Source organism: Lactuca sativa, chromosome 5 (genome assembly GCF_002870075.4).
Source record: "Lactuca sativa cultivar Salinas chromosome 5, Lsat_Salinas_v11, whole genome shotgun sequence".
Classification (NCBI taxonomy): Eukaryota; Viridiplantae; Streptophyta; class Magnoliopsida; order Asterales; family Asteraceae; genus Lactuca; species Lactuca sativa.
Window position 1 is genome coordinate 266,501,481 of NC_056627.2, and position 16,643 is coordinate 266,518,123.

Below are 16,643 nucleotides of genomic sequence, written 5' to 3' on the forward strand. Positions count from 1 at the left end.
TAGTCTCGGCGAATAATATACTAAACTCCAGTGGTAATAATACTAGGTTTCGTCGAATTAAATTATTTTTAAGAAGCGAAGCGCTGTCTGAATTCGGATTCATCATCTTTTCAAGTGAGTGCATGGTCCCTTTCATCTTACACATAGATATGAAGTATTTTATATAAATTACGTGCTATGTGTGCATATTATCTGGATACTTGTTGTCTACGATGGATGAATGATCTTATACATGTTTTAAATGATTTAAATATATATTTATTTTATATCTACAAATATGTTGGGATAAAACATGGGTAGATGAAATAGTTGGTGTGTGATGAAATAAAATGATGAGAGATAGGTGATGATAGGAAGGTGATGATGAATCGGTGATAAAGGATGAAAGATACTATAACCTTGTCCGACAATTTGGAGATGTAGTCATCTACTGGAGTATAGATGGCGACCACGGACTATTCTAGACAACCCGTGGAAACACCAACAGACTTATAACCTGTAGGTGATGAATTACGAGTCTAGGTGATGTTGTGACTATATATTCATGTGATGATATTCTAACCCTTACTATGGATTACGAGTTCAGGCGACGTTGTAACTACGTATGCATGCCTTAGGAACGAACATATAAGGAAATGTGAGGTAAAAAGATGAGAGGTAAATATGATATATGAGATGACCCTTAAGATAACTCTTTAAGGAATATCAAAGAAGATAACGGGGATGGGTAATCAGGTTGATTGTTTGATGTTTAAATATAATAATTATATTATTGTGGGTTGAAAACCCTATGTACTCATCAGGTTTCCCAACCTAACCCACTCCAGCTTATTTGTATCACAGGTGTTGATACGAAGCTACTTTGCACTGAGAGATTTAAAAGAGATGTAGATCACTAGTGTAAATTAATGTAAGTTCTGTTTATGCTTATGTTTCTGTATTCACGATGACATCCCAAATGTTTTAAATGAATAAAAATACATTTCTTCGAAAATGCTTTGATAACGTATTTATCATGTTTTTCTGGGAACAAATTCCGCAACATTTTTATTAAAAGAAGTACTCTGATTTTTATAAAGCATAAACAAAATCGGTCTTTTCTGGCTGTGAAAATGGGGATGTCACACTTTTCGTCACACCTTTTCTTTCCCATATCTTCTTATTCTCTTTAAAAACCTAATACATCTAAATTCTCGTAGGTCTCTTATGATTATCCCCTATATTTCCAATCGGCACACATTCAAAACAACCACCAACATCGATTTTCTGACAACAACCATGTACATTTGAAAACCACCAAAGACGACAACATCTTCCTCGGACCAGCACCTCATGTCGGACCAACAACAAAATCATCTTCCACAAAAAACCCTATCTCGCTACTGCCTTTGGTTCTTTACATCTCAGATGTTTCGTCATTCACATAAGTTAAGATACATTTGACGTTCACATGATTTCAGATCTTTGACTAACTACAGATCTGGTAAGCTCAATTTCGTCAAACAACGACGTCGCCATCTTCCTTAGTCTCGACGCCCTTATGTTCTATTTTTCTTGAAACCATCGTTGCATCATGACCTCCCTCTTTACATATCTATAACACCCAAACGAATGTAGGATTTGATGATAGTGTTGTTCGCTTGAACTCCGACAAAGGGTTTGTTGAGGAAGATGGAGGCGGTGTTCTGATTCTCTGGCGGCGCCATGAAGATTGTGTATTCTTGGATTTTGAGTGTTGCAACATGCATGGTTTTGGGGATTTGAAAGTGGAATCCTCTTCGTCGGTGGTGGTGGTGGCGGCGAAGGAGATGGGTTTTGTGAAGCAAATGGATTGTGTGGAGAAAGAGGGGGTAGGGTGGGGTTAATTGGTTTTCTTCTTTGTTTTCTATTTATATAGTAAAAAAACTAATAAAATTAATGAATAAATAAATAAGTAAAAAATAAGAGCAAAATCGTCTTTGTAAAAAGGTTCAAAGAAAATTGAACCAAACTCGCAATAAAATGAATAGTTTGAACCTCCAGTGCAAATCCAAACCTTTTTATACCAAAATGACAATTTTCAGCTAACCACATGGACCATTTATGCAGTTTTGTCTTATAAAAAAATACTTATGCAACAAATTCCATAAACAAGCAGAATGACATAAAATATGAAATTTCAACGGATACAAGAAAACATAATTATAAATGGATGTCCATTATTTATTTACAACCAATAATTATTTCGACATATGTTAACACTTAAAGGAATATGTTAAGAATTAAATAGAAGTAGGGCATCCTTTTACCAATTTACACAATAAAGTAGCACATTAATTAGTTTTAATTAGTTTCAATTAGTTTCAAGTTGACACGAGATAAAAAAACAACATTATTAAACAAATGAGTTAGCAATGTTGGCTTATTATTCATTAGGCATTAGTGTATGATGACACATTCTATCTTTATCACCAAATAAATTTGTCCTTCATTTAAAAATTACACAGATTCATGAGAAAAAAAAATGAAAGAAGAAAAGAAAAGGAAAAAGGAAGACAGGCGCTCTGTAGATTACAATTCATTATCGTTCAAAGCAGACAAGCCCTTTTCATTTATCTAAGAATCTTTTTACAGAAAATGAATTTCAAGGACAAAGTTTATCAATTTCCTCATATGTACAGTGAATAAGAACAACAAATGAACAAAACGCAATTCTTTAAGGTAAATGATGTTGCTAAATTAATCAGAAATTACTTTGTCGTTATAAATCAAAACCCCAATCACTGGTTTCAAGATCTCTGATTTCGTGATGCATCATAATAAAACAAAACCAAAGTTTGAAATTAGGGAAGAAAATAAACAATTTTAGGTACTTGAATAGATTACAAATTTGTGAAACAATTTACATTTTATCCACATCATTTTCATAAAGTAGTGAAACTTAAGTAGGCACTATATGATGTTGAACATAAGATAATTAAAACACACTTTGATACCACATGTTGACATAATCAGGATCCGATTCACGAATAGTTTCATTAAGAGTGAAAGGTACATATTTGGAAGTATAACCTTTGATGATGATGATGCCATATAGTGATTATTTTCTACCCGTAACTGTGTCTTCTGATTTATGATGGAAAGAGTTGACGCCTTTGACACACATGATCATGGTGTACATCAGTTACACCTTATGGAAAATTGTTTTGAAACCACACAAATATAGATCTTCATGTTATGGACAACTGTCATATCCATCATCCTACAAACATTTTAGTTCAGGGACCAAATATGTCATTATGAAAAACATTTGGTACATAATACAAATGTACCCAACATGTAGTAAGTATTAAAAAATAGTACTAAGTCCACAATAATGTGTTATTTTTCAACAAATATGACATTTTTTTTGAGGGTGATTGACTAATTTGAACAATGAAAGACATAACTAATGATAAGGAAGAACAAAATAAAGTGAAATAATGCCAATGAAGATGGAAGCTTGTCTCAATCCATGTCCAAACCATGTGGTTTTTATAGGGCTCGATTTGATGGTGTTGTTGCCAAGGGGTTCCGGAAGCAACCCACGGTCGAGGAACATGTTTTTGGTGTTGAAAATTTGTTAGATAAGCCGGTTAATTCATCTTTCCATTCACCCACGTCCGGACATACTCAAAAGGGTTTAAATCATTGAGTGAGAACATAGTGGATAAATAAATATTCTTTATTTAAATGCTTGTGTGATCGAGATTAAGGGCAAGAGGAATAAACACATGAAGTTGTGTAGAAAGCATAATTGTGGTGATTCGAGAAACATGCATGGTACATTCAGATCTTGTGAAAGTAACGAGTATTTTTCGGAAAATTCCAGTTTGAATATGTGGCTAGTAGTGCAATGGGTATACTGGGGGATCACTATGCATTTGGGATCCTTCGGTGGTTGTAACGAATATAGTTACTTATAAGGAACACCTTATTATTGTTGAGGAGGGTGGGTGTTTCATAAGTTAATATGCTAGATGATCAATTTGTACGATCCGCAGGGTGGAAGGGGAAATAACTTACTTTGGGAACTCATCCGGATTTTCACGAATCAACAACAACGATATTTTATTATTGTTGGAGACTTAAATGCGGTCATAGACCCATTTAAGAGTGTAGGTTTGTTTTTCTCTAATTCATTTTAATGATTTCATTCATAATGTGTGGTTACTTGATGTTCCTATGAGTGGCTATAATTTTACCCAGATTTGTGCTAACACTGAAAACCGAAAAGCTGAGCGGATTGGATAGATTTTTAGTTTTCGAAAATTTTGTATATTTTACCGCTTGTATGTCAATGGCATTGGAGATATCAATTCAAATCATAGACCTATTCTTTTCAAACACTTGGTGGTAGTGGAGATTACATGCCCATTCCTTTCAAGTCGTATAATTCTTGGATGGGATGTGATGATTTTGATAATGTTGTTATAAATATTTAGGAATCATCCCTTATGGGATGTGATGATCTTGATAATGTTGTTATAAATACTTGGAATCATCCCTTAGATTCGATTAACACAAGCTAACATGTGTTATTCAAATAAAAGTTAAAGAATATTATAAAATTTTGAAAAAAACAAATAGAAGGACACAGATAATGAAAAGAACATGTTAAGACTTTTTGAGATTGATCAAGGAAGTGTAACTCCAAAAGTCACGGGGGATCGTTTGAATATTTTGAAAAAATATGATTATGATCAATTGGAAACTTTAGATGTGATTCATAAAGTTCAGATTTAAGGGACATTCAAAGGGGATGAAAAAACAAAGTACGTTCACGGTGTACTTTATAGAAGACGAATGCAATTTGTTATTCGTGGGATAAAAATAGTTGGCGATCAGCTTGATTATCGACAAATTGGCGAGAAGAAATTTTACTTTCATTTTTTAGTAATAAATTAAATTTGCCGCGTTGAGGGTTCAAAACCGTAGCACATGTTGTACAACTCTTGCTTCAGAGCAAGACGATTGTTTGGAAGTTTTGATGCACGATTGAGGAAATTAAAAATGTTGATTGTTGGTGTGGAGGAGATAAGACTCCACATCCAGATGGGTTTTTTTTTCTTTAAGTTTGTAGAAAGATACTGGGATTTACTGAAAAAATATATTTTTGATGGTTCATTCTTCGGCTAATATTCCACATGGTTGTAATAGTTCGTTCACAACTCTAATTCCAAAGGTAGGGAGCTCAATAATAGTTCTAGATTATCGACCAATTTATTTGATTGGGTTACAATATAAATTCAGTGCTAAGTCGTTGGCTAATCGATGATTTGAGATGAAACCTTTCAAAGGTAAAAGTTGATGAAGAGGGACGTTTAAAATACATTGCTACGCTTGCTTTTCAGCAAATATAAGTGTTGTGCCTTTTGGGTGTTGGCGTTACCTGAGACTCAAGTTTATTTCACAATTAGAATACCAATAGAGTTTTTTTTTCCGATAAGTGGAACTTAAAGTACAAGTCCTGTACCTATTTAATCTCCTCCTGTCATATCTTATAGTTATAACTATATGGCCTTAGGGCTATAAATTAGGTAAAGTAATTAAAGACCTCTGTTGTGAAATGAAGTCTGAATTGGGTAACACTAATATGAGACGAAAAGCAATGTTTGGGGAACAAGTTATGAGTAAGAGGATCAATTCTTATGATAACGTAAGCACTTAAGATTATCCCTATCGTTTATTAAAGAACAAGATATAGCTAGAGAGAATGAGAGGAGAACATGGATTATAGCACCTTATGTCCCTTCAAATGAAAAATAAACATCAGAAATGGAGACTCACCTCTTGATATCCACTACTTGAAATCAATGGCTTAAGTGGTGGTGTGATGATGTTAGAACATGGATTATAGCACCTTATGTCCCTTCAAATGAAAAATAAACATCAGAAATGGAAAAAAAATGACTATTGAGTTTTGATTGTTGAATATGGATTTTTCATTTTCATCCGTTGACTAAATTTGAATATAATGTTACTAGGATATGGATGATGTGTGTAAGCATATTAATATTTTTAATCTAAATACATCTGTTCAGGTTTAGATCATTAAAAGTCATCCCATAAATGTTAGAATCGAATCGGAAGTGATTGTAAGATGTTAGGAGGTGAAGATAGTGTGATACCACCAATGACAAATAGCAAGCCGATGAGAAGAGCGGGACATGTTGGTTGAAAAAGCGGATAGTATCTTTGAAAGGAACAGTGAAGACTTACGGGAAGCATAATGTAAGGTTGAATGTTACCTGGGAAGCACAGGACGACGTAACGAAGAAACGAAACGGTTGCCCGGAAAATAATTTATGTCTGGTTTTTAAACGAATAAGAAATTAATGTGTTAGATTATAAAATTATATGGTTTCAAGTTATATTATGTGATTTTTATCAGCAAAACAAGTTAAAAGGGTTATATGTTGATTAAAAACACATCTATATATTTTGATATATAGAAGGGATTTTAACAAGTTGGAGTTATCTGATTAGTTTGAGTTTGTCCATTAGTTATTGTGTTTGGTTATAAATTTAGTTAATAGCTAGATATGTGATAGTATAAAACTAAATGGAGAGTAGGTATATACATGAGTGGAAGGAGTCATTTGTAACTGATCAGTAATTATGAACATCACAACAAGAAATGAAGTTGTTTTGTTTGTTGGCATTGAGTGAATTTAAACTACAGAAAAAGCAATGCAATCATAAACACATATGCATATGCAGTAGTAGAGTGTAAGTTTGATTTGAATATATATATAGAGAAAGTAAAGAAGTAAAAGAATAATACTCCATTGAAGTTTGTTTTTGTTAGGAAGGAGGGAGATGGCAGTGAAAGTGTGAGTTATGCATCCGAATTCCCACATCGGGTGAATGAAGGAAGCAGGCAAGAGGGAGGCGAGTACAAAAGGGGAAGCCCACAGCAGTAAGAAGCATACCTTTCTCGGCCTTTTGGCTAAGATCAAGTGTAGTATCTGTTCTTATCAGTTTAATATCTGATATGTGGGCCATCGGCCCACTCGATATTAATCTTATTTTTTATGGGGGAAGGCCCGTTACAGTAGCTTGCTGCTGGGGTTCTTCATGCGTCGCCTTGGTCTTACACTACAGCCAAGGCCCGGCGCACCCCTCCAATACTCAGTTCAACTTTTAGACTCAATCCAGCAGAAACTAGTTACTAGTTAACAGAGTGCCAGAAAGATGAAACCCACTCCCCTAATTTCAACCATGTGGGAACACTCACTACAAGATAGATTTATAAAATCGTCTTGGGAATTCTTGACACACCAATGTGGGAACACTCAGAAACTAACTAAAATTTTCTTTTTAACTAACAGTTAAACCAACTTACTGTAATTGAACTTCTGCTCATGTCAAACAAAACTATCTACAACGAAATGGTTTCTTTCTAGTCCAACTTATTATGAATCTGTATAACTACATCCTGCTACCCCACACTTTGGATTGCCTGGCGCAATGCTCAGGTCAATGTTCATAGATTTGACTTAACTTTTAGACTTTAAAAGGCTTAAAGATTTCAAAGTCTTTGCTGTCTCATGTGAACCCACTCCCATATATAATTTCCACCATGGACCTGGCTTTTTATGGATTTCTTTCATGTTACAAATACGGTAACTAACAAGAGACTCAAAAACCAGTTGCTTTTAATGATATATATTTTTCTTCCGGAGATGAAACAAAACAAGGTTTATTATCACTCTGACAAACAAAAAATGTTTGAAGTAAAAATTGGGTGTCCATCTGAGTCGGACTAGTCGGCAATATAGGCCTGAAGAGCCAAGACTTGTAATCCTTCCACTGTCAGAAGCGAGGGGTTGTCGCAGCTCTGTGAAGCCAGCCTAACGCATTGCCCCCTTCTCTAGGTTCCAAGAGACCCAAAGCCTTCGCTCAAGCCACTTGAACCAACTCTCGACTTGGAACGGGCAAGTCAAGTTACACACCACCAGACCCAACCAAACTGGACCAAATCATAATCCAACCCACTTTGATACCCCCACTTGGGTTACAGGCAAACGTTACCAGGCCCGGTGATGAACCCTCTACAAGATGGATCTATAAATTCGTCTTGGAATCCTTCAAACACCAATGTGGGAACACTCACTGATATATACATAAACAAACTACATTTTCTTTTTTCTATATCAACAATTCCACCAACATATTGTAATTGGACTTCTCCTCATGTTAAACAAAACTATCTACGACGTTAACGACATTGAGGGATTTTTGTTCTTCGAAACCATCACATGTTTTTTTTTTCTTCGGTCCAGCTTATCATCAACTTGTATGATTATCCTGGTACCCCACAAGCTTTGGATCCCAGTGGGTCGGAAAGACAATTAATGTGAAGATATGACGGCAACGTCCCTCTTACTTCTGAAAGCTTCAGGGGATGTTGTCTATGTTGTCCCACCAACGCCAAATAGAAGCTTCATCTCGCAATGCCAATACCACCTTGTTAAATTTTGTAAATCGATAAAACTTTGACACGTACAGATACAATGTGGGGTATCCGATAATTCTCATAAATGGGGCCACTACATCACAAGATATTTTTATACGATTGATATAACTCCGACACATAGAGGTACACACCATCACCGCTTCAATTCCTCTGAATGGGAAACAATGAAGGTCATTAAACCACCAACGATAGACCCTCACCCACGAAAATCGTAGCATTTATCTTTGTATTAATTGAATCATTATTTGGATTTCATAGTGTCACACGCCCGTCATGCGATTTACTTTTTATGTAACAGAACTTGGTGTTTCCGTAATTCAAAATGATCATACTTCACACATCATAATAATACATAATATGATACAACTAACTGAGTATTCAATTTATGTAGATCAAAACACAATACTCGGTAAACATGAAGCCTAAAATCTCATGGACTACAACATACCCGATGGAACATTTATGGACCGATCGGCCGAAAATGTATAAGCAATGAGCATGTTTAACACCAAACCCTAATGTCTACCTTATGGTCCTTGGTAGGCGCAATAGGTTTACGGTACAAAGGAATAAAAAACGCACCATTGACATGATGAATTGTGTAGAAATTTCTTTTTAAACGATGCCTTTTTTTTAGATTTTTCTTCGATAATTATGGGCATGTATCGACATATCAAAACAAACCCTACTTAACAGCCTATGACCATTACCGTATTACAAATGGATTATTCGAAATGGATTTTTGAAAAACTACATTATAAGGACATCCGTCTATAATGACTTATTTGTGTTAGTGTGACAATCCGAAGTTTGCTCCATCGCCGTAACCCGTTTCCGTCCATAAAATTTATCTTTTTTTGAATTGTTTCCGTTTAAGCTTTTAAATTAAGTCATTATTTTTGAGACTTCTATTATGACTTAATTGGTATCCAAACACGTTAGAAACTCGTGAAAACATCCCAAATTATTATTTAGAAAATTATTAGTTACGACCACGTTGAGTTACGGCAAATTAATGGGGTACGACCAAAAGCTCCGTTTAACGTCGGTTTCGGGTAGAATTTCTGCGGGCCATAAACTCAACCCCTATATAACGGATTGAGTGACATCATTTTGAGGCTTTTTCTCTCTCTTAAAACACTTTCTCTCACTACTCTCTCTCTCTAAAAACTCGAGTTTGATCCAAAAACCCCCCTTTCAAGCTTCAATTTGGTAAGTAATATATCCTAGCTTGTTATTAAGCTTTCTTATCATGAAAATCTATGTTTGAATCACCCAAAACACTCAAGAACATGTGTTTAAGGTTTAAGAACCCCTCCAAAACCGTGAACACCCCTAAAGAGGGTTTTGAAGCCCCAAAACCCCTCCTAATCACTTCTAGTGCTTAGTTAAGACCTTTGGACTTGCATGCATGAGCTTAGGACCCCAAAATCGTACCAAATAATGTATGGACATGAGTTTACGGCCCAAGAACATGCTTGGACCGTAAACCCTCATTCATGGACCATAAACACCTTTTTAAGGTGTTATATTGCCCTTAAACACCTCCATAAGCTTCCATGAGCTTCCATGAGTGCATAGAACCTTATAATCCTTCAAGAAATGCACCAAATCATACAAAAATGGGACAAAATTGAGTTTACGGCCCAAGAACATTCTTGGACCGTAAACACTTCATCTTAGACCTTAAACTCATCTAATGGGTGTTAAAGTGCCCTTAACACCTTATATGGCTTAGAAATGGGTCTAGAACTTAGTATGCTTAACTTTCAACCACTAAAACCCATGAATCATGGACAAACATGAGTTTACGGTTGTAAACTCATGTGTTTAAGGTAGTAAACTCCCAAGAACATCTTCATAGACCGTAAACTACTTTTCCAAGGTCAATTCAAGTCCCAATCACTTCCTAAGCCATGGAATCAACCCTAGAACATTCCTTTGTGCATTGTAATTAACCTAGGACCATCAAAACACATTAAGAATTGGTACATAAGAGTTTACGGCCGTAAACTCATAGTTTACTGCCGTAAACTCCTCAAATGGTCCTTAAAATGCCCAATTTCCCTTCCAATGCCACAAAACCAAGTCTAGCATCACCCCTAAAGTGTTTTAAGGCCATTTAGCAACCAAGAACACCCCCACCATGAGTTTACGGCCGTAAAATCATGGTGAGTGGGTCATTTGGACCGTAAACTCCTAAAGGGTTTACTCTTGAAGAGTAAACTCCATATCCAAGCCATACTAGTCCATAGATGCTACCCGGGTCACTCCAAACACTTAAATTGAAGTGTTTACTCTTATTTAATTAATAGACCAAGGTCTAATTAGATAAAAATTATGTATCTCTTCATATTACATAGGAACCTCGCGTGCTTTAAGCCCTGAACTGACATTTAGCATCCAACCGGCACATCTCTCGTCTGGTGAGTTCATACCCCTACGCTTTTTTCTGTGTTTTTCAATGTTTTCAGGGGGAATACAAGCAAATTATAAATGTTTTCAAAACCTAAAACTGATGTACTTCTATAAATATCTGGCTAACTTTTAAATATCTTTACCCCTTATGTATTATGCGGAGCATAAGAGATGTTTATTTGAATATAAATACATGGATTTCAATTACTGTAAAGGAAACAATCAAATCAATCAAATTATTATGGGAATAATTTGGGATCTTTAGTTGTTGTTTTACGAGCACAGATTTATGTAAAGTTAATACATAAACTATGTTTGATTCAGTTTATCTCTGTTTAATTTAGAGTATATTGCCAGATAATAAGGGATGTTTATTTGAATATAAATACATGGATTTCAATTATAGTAAAGGAAACAATCAAATCAATCAAATTATTATTAGTATGTTTGATAACGTCTGAGAACACAGTAAATCCTCCCTGAAAGTGAAAGTGTAACCAGAGTCTCCTGGAGGGAGAGCGTGGAATTTGTGAATAGATCTGTTCGGGATTGACAATCACACACCTAAACTGCTAGCTACAGTTAATACTAGCTTGTGAGATTCGTCTTTATTAAACCCTTTGGGTTATCAGTAAATCTTCCCTGGAAGTGTAACCAGAGTCTCCTGGAGGGAGAGCATGGAATTTGTGAATAGATCTATTCGGGTCCAGGAGAGCATGGAATTTGTGAGTATATCTATTCAGGATTGACAATCACACACCTAAACTGCTAGCTACACTTAGGCGGGCACGCCTGGGGTGACAAATTTTGGATATCGTCCGACGTCTGACGAACGTCAAGGAGGTCTCGGTGTCGTATTAGCATGGTTACCTAACCAAACTGGACCAAATCATAATCCAACCCACTTTGATACCCCCACTTGGGTTACAGGCAAACGTTACCAGGCCCAGTGATGAACCCTCTACAAGATGGATCTATAAATTCGTCTTGGAATCCTTCAAACACCAATGTGGGAACACTCACTGATATATACATAAACAAACTACATTTTCTTTTTTCTATATCAACAATTCCACCAACATATTGTAATTAGACTTCTCCTCATGTTAAACAAAACTATCTACGACGTTAACGACATTGAGGGATTTTCGTTCTTCGAAACCATCACATGGTTTTTTTCTTCGGTCCAACTTATCATCAACTTGTATGATTATCCTGGTACCCCACAAGCTTTGGATCCCAGTGGGTCGGAAAGACAATTAATGTGAATATATGACGGCAACGTCCCTCTTACTTCTAAAAGCTTCAGGATATGTTGTCTATGTTGTCCCACCAAAACATAACACCAACGCCAAATAGAAGCTTGATCTCGCAATGCCAATACCACCTTGTTAAATTTTGTAAATCGATAAAACTTTGACACGTACAGATACAATGTGGGGTATCCGATAATTCTCATAAATGGGGCCACTACATCACAAGATATTTTTATACGATTGATATAACTCCGACACATAGAGGTACACACCATCACCGTTTCAATTATTCCATTTCATGTCAGCGTTACATACTTACATGTGCAGAACTAGTGCATTCGCTTCAGCTCCTCTGAATGGGAAAAGATGAAGGTCATTAAACCACCACCGATAGACCCTCACCCACGAAAATCGTAGCATTTATCTTTGTATTAGTTGAATCATTATTTGGATTTCATAGTGTCACACACCCGTCATGCGATTTACTTTTTTATGTAATAGAACTTGGTGTTTCCGTAATTGAAAATGATCATACTTCACACAACATAATAATACAAAATATGATACAACTAACTGAGTATTCAATTTATGTAGAACACACCGCAACACTCACTAAACACAAAGCCTAAAATCTCATAGTCTACAACATACCCGATGGAACATTTATGGACCGATTCGCCGAAAATGTATAAGCAAAGAGCATGTTTAACACCAAACCCTAATGTCTACCTTATGGTCCTTGGTAGGCGCACTAGGTCTAAGGTACAAGGGAATAAAAACATACCGTTGACATGATGACTTGTGTAGAAATTTCGTTCTAAACGATGCCTTTTTTTAAATTCTTCTTCGATAATTATGGGCATGTATCAACATATCAAAAGAAACCCTACTTAACAGCCTATGAACATTACGAGATTACAAATGGCCTATTCGAAATGGATTTTTGAAAGGCTACATTATAAGGACATCCGTCTAAGATGACTTATTTGTGTTAACCCCATTAAATATAACAAACATACAGGAACGAGATGTTATTTTTTTAGTATAAATGTTAAAAAGTTGCATTCCAAACTCTCAAATTTCGAAGTTCATTTTTATCATACGACACCAACATTACATAATTTTTTTTTCCAAATCTAAAGTAAATTTCGATATAAGGGCACGAAAATAAGTCATTTTGTTAGAAATCGGTGACGCTAAACATATCGAAGGAAATGGTCGATATATATTTTTCAAGTGTAAGGTGTAAATGAAAAAGGAATACACTTTGAAACGGTAAACCGCATGTCATGGTGTCGGTCCAACAAATAACGAGGTCACTTAAATAATTACAAAATCAGTGCTACAATGCACTTAGACGTAATACAAGACAATTAGGGTCGATCAACATCAATGATAATGCCTGTTTGCACAAGATACAATGTAGTCAAATGAGATTTTTTGTTTTTATATATAAAATGAAATGTAAAAGACATGAAATGCAGATATATTGAAAATAAATTCTTAAAAGATAAAGTTCTAATATCATGTTTGACAAGTTTAATTATGTAGTTCAATCATGAGATGATATCGAGTTAATTTCATCTAAGTTGGTACTTGAAAACATTAACAAGCTCTAGTATTTTTTCATTCGCCTAATTGTTTAGCCAAAACAAGTTATTTGAAGTAAACCTAATATTTAGGTTTATGAAGTTCGCGTGCAGGCGCTCAATCTTTAGAGATATGTGTCGGGTTCGTTATCCGAGCAGGAACTTTATTTGTTTTGGTCCGGTTGTTGGTTGCCAAGATAGTTCCATATGACCTTGTAGTGTTAGGGATGCTAGGAGGGTAGAAGCTAAGGTTGAGGGTTGTGAGGAATCCAGGTTTGTGATTGTATGGAATATATGTAATGAAAAGACACATGTACCATTGAGTCACAATCAATCCATCATGTATTTATAGGGGCACTGAAATTAAAGGACTTATAAAACATAAAATATGCACGTTACATTTCTTCGTAAGCAATTTCATGAATATTGGACTGTTTATGTTGAATATATCTTTTCTTATGACATAATTCACAATAATTTATTGTTGGGCTTGCTGGTATGTTCATTTGAATTTAGGACCTACACACAATTTATTTCTCAATTACATGAGCTTTTCCATTCCTTTTTAAAGCTATTCAAGTATATTAATTAAATATACGGAAAGAAGAGAATAATGTGATCTAATGGGATTAAAAATGATTAAAACATTTCAGTATAACCTATTATTAACACCAAAATAATAGCCTAGATATAAAGACTCCTTATTCAACAGTTACTTTCGCTTTGGCTATACCAACAATTAAATATTTTGGGGTCCAAAAATTATACTTCGCTACATAAATATTGCAATAACCTTTGGGCATAAATACAATATTTTTGTATGTTATGCTGAAACTCATTCTATGAATCGTTATCCAATTAGCTCTTGGGTTCCTTGAATAACAACTCAAACAATTGCTTAATATGGTGTTGAATCAACTACAATGTAAAGCTTAAGCAACCTTTTTTTGGTCCGACCACTTAAACATTACATCAAAGTTACCACTCGTCATTTATAATTTTAAAATTAAAGGTTTATCCATTTTTATAAATATTGAGATAGTTTGATAAACACTTACAAAATCATAATTATAATATCATATGCCAATTAAATTATCTAGTTCCTGGAAAGTATGATTAAAAACCATACAATTTTAAACCCTTATATATGGTAAGCGAGACTTAAAATAATAAGATATTAGTTTATGATAACACCATATTGTCCATAAATAATAGAAAAAAAATAGTAATTAATGACCATTAGGAATACACCAAAAAAAAAAACAAAAAACTAAAAAACTAAAAAACTAAAAAACAAAATAAAAACAAAAACAAAAAAAAAAAAAAAATCTTATGCGTCTCATATGACGATGCCATATTTTTTTAACAAGCCAAATTACTTTTTTCATGTTGAAAAAAAAAATACGTCACCAAATGCTCCATTTTTTAAATTTATCTTTTCCAAAACAATATATATATATATATATATATATATATATATATATATATATATATATATATATATATATACACACACACACAATTTTTTTTTTTATGTGTTAGGTCAATAATATTGTTAATCGATGACATATATATTACAAGTTCCATCATATAAATAACAAGAGAAAATTGCAAAAATGATATGTATGGTTAGCTAAAAATTGGCACTGTAGTCTAAAAAAGATTTGGTCTAGCACCGGAAGTCCAAACTTTTTATTTTGTTGTATGTTTGGTCCAACTTGTTTTGAATTTTTTTACAATGATGATTTTACCCTTACATTTTTTCAATCTTTTTAATTTATTTAATTCTGTATTAAAAAAAACCCCATCTTAGGCCTCTCTTTATCTCTCACACAAACACATACACATGGGAATCACCACCAACCCCTAGACAATTCCACAATATTCTCCCCTTCACCAATAACAAAGATGATCGTACCTCATATTCTAGTTTAATTCCTCCACATGAGTTAATATTCATGAAATCAATGATTTCCAGCACAAATAGCCATCTGTAACCCCCCCCCATGATACATTAATGTCCATTCTTAGAGTCCCACTTATTCAAGAAAGCAAGAACATGGAGAAATCACATATATTTCATGTGATTCCTTCACTCTTAAATTGATTTCACTTGTATGTAAAGGAACAAAATTCAAACAATTACACAGACACCCTTCCCCTTCTCGATCTCTTTTTGTAATGCCCGTAGATCCGGGCTAGTCAATTTAGAGATAATAGTGGCCGAAAACGACTTTTCGACAAAAGATTATTTAGAATAAATAATCTTTAACAAGTTTTGAATACGTCTCAAGGGCTCCGTACATATAAAGAATGCCGAAATCCGAGTTATGACGAAGAAGTTATGGTCCGTCGAAGTTTTACGGCAAAACCGGCACGACACCGGGAGACGTAAATAGTGAATTTACGATGGACGAATTTTTAGCCTTAGAAATATAAAGAAAAGTTTTAGTATACGTTAAACCAAGAACATATAAAAAAATAACGCCCAAATCTGACTTCGTATGAGGAACTTATGAATTTTCTAAGATTTGACTTAGCAGCGCGCAGCCCGAAACTCGAATTTTAGATCGAGCGGTTTTTGGCCTATGCGACCTAAATGAGAATTGAAGTTCTCATTAGTAGGAACTCCACGGTAAAAAGACAGACGAAAACAGAGTCCGTATGTAGAAGTTATGAATTTTACGCGGACATTTAACAGTATAATCTCCTCGTACTATTAAATTTAAGATCGGTCGAGAATTAGCCAATGGAGTCAAAATGAAAGTTGTAGATCTTATTTTTACCTACGCGTGGATATAAAGAATGTCAAAAACGGAGCTCGTATGTGAAAGTTACAGATTTTAGAAGTCGGAAGTGTGGTGTGCGAAAATGGGTGAT

At 34.7% G+C, this 16,643-nt stretch overlaps 1 non-coding gene across 1 annotated transcript; it reads left to right on the plus strand.

Annotated features, from left to right (window-relative positions):
* Positions 1-6,949: 6,949 nt before the first annotated feature.
* On the plus strand, positions 6,950-7,146 carry LOC128126461 (U2 spliceosomal RNA). The gene has a single exon (XR_008224459.1). It is a non-coding gene; the product is annotated as a U2 spliceosomal RNA (small nuclear RNA).
* The last annotated feature ends 9,497 nt before the right edge of the window (positions 7,147-16,643 follow it).